We start from the raw sequence: 1,369 nt of genomic DNA, 5'->3' as shown, positions 1-1,369 counted from the left end.
TTGGTTCTCAAACGTATTTTCCCTCACCAGGATGAATATAAAGGGAAATTTGCACCAAATTGGCAAGGACCTTACATGGTTTGTAAAGTGTTATCTGGAGGTGCCTTAGTCCTGTCGGAGATGGATGGCACCGAATGGCCAAAACCGATCAATTCAGATGCTGTCAAGAGATACTATGTGTGAAGCTTCAGTTTGTATGTCCGTTATTTCTTTGTAATCGTAATATCTGCTTGTAATTGCATTTTTCAGAATCTATCCCTATGTAATGAACTACGTCTGACCTGAATTCTCAAGAATGAGATACGTAGGCGGCCTGTGTCGGCCTCGGTCGGGTTTCTTTGTAATTTTCCTCATTTTTGTTAACCCTTGAGGGGGAACTACGTTTGACCTGATTCCTGTCTCAACGGGATACGTAGGCGCCACAAGGGTTCGGTCATATCTCCCGTAAGATTTCTATTATTCCTTTACAATAGAAAGTGGGACAGAATTTTTGAGAGGGACTCAAAAATTCTCAAGAAGAAGATCTTTCCAGCAAAGTCAAGACTGAAGTTAATTTAGGACTTGCAACTAGGACATAATTTTTTAGAGGATCCCAAAAATTCTGTGATTTACTCACCAACAGTTCGAGAAAAACCAAGACAGTTAACTGGGACAAAATTTTTTGAGGATGTCCTCAAAAATTTCGATAAGGTTCAGCGAGAGTTTAGATAAACTTTGAATACCTCCCAACAAGTAATCAGATGGACCTCAAGGCATCAACTTCCAAGACGTTCGCTAAAGCTCGATGTGACATGACACTTGGCAGTGACTTTTTTTTTCCAAACATTACTTTTGAAAATCTATTCTCGTTAAAGAAGCGGGAGATCAGAGAAATCAACCGAAGATAGCAAGACAAGGAGCAGACAACCGAAGAGATCGACACAGATCAGTTCATTTTTTAAAAAAACTAACAATTTTTCTATGGATATAGCTCTACAGGGTGCCTCAAGATCAACATATTCTTCCATTCAATGAATATGGAGAACTCAAAAAGGCAAAGAGCTCCCAAAATTGATAACTTTTCTGTGGATGCAGGAAATATTTTATATTTCTTATACCAAGAATTGGGAATATGAGTAAGCATTACTTTATTCAAATTCTTAGCAAGGCAGGGTTCATAATGAACATGCAATTATGTTCGGAGATGGGACAAATGAAAACCTTGAAGAGAGAAATATTATTATTTTCCGGCAACTAAAGATACTTGGGAGATATTTATCTGCATTATATTATCAGATATGATAATATCACTACCCGGAGAGTCATTTATATCGTATTGTCAAATGAGATGATACCACTACTCCGAGAATCATTTTTATTTATATTGTCG

This window comes from Solanum tuberosum, unplaced genomic scaffold (genome assembly GCF_000226075.1).
Source record: "Solanum tuberosum cultivar DM 1-3 516 R44 unplaced genomic scaffold, SolTub_3.0 scf00095, whole genome shotgun sequence".
Taxonomy (NCBI): domain Eukaryota; kingdom Viridiplantae; phylum Streptophyta; class Magnoliopsida; order Solanales; family Solanaceae; genus Solanum; species Solanum tuberosum.
Note: the sequence above shows the minus strand (reverse complement) of the source record.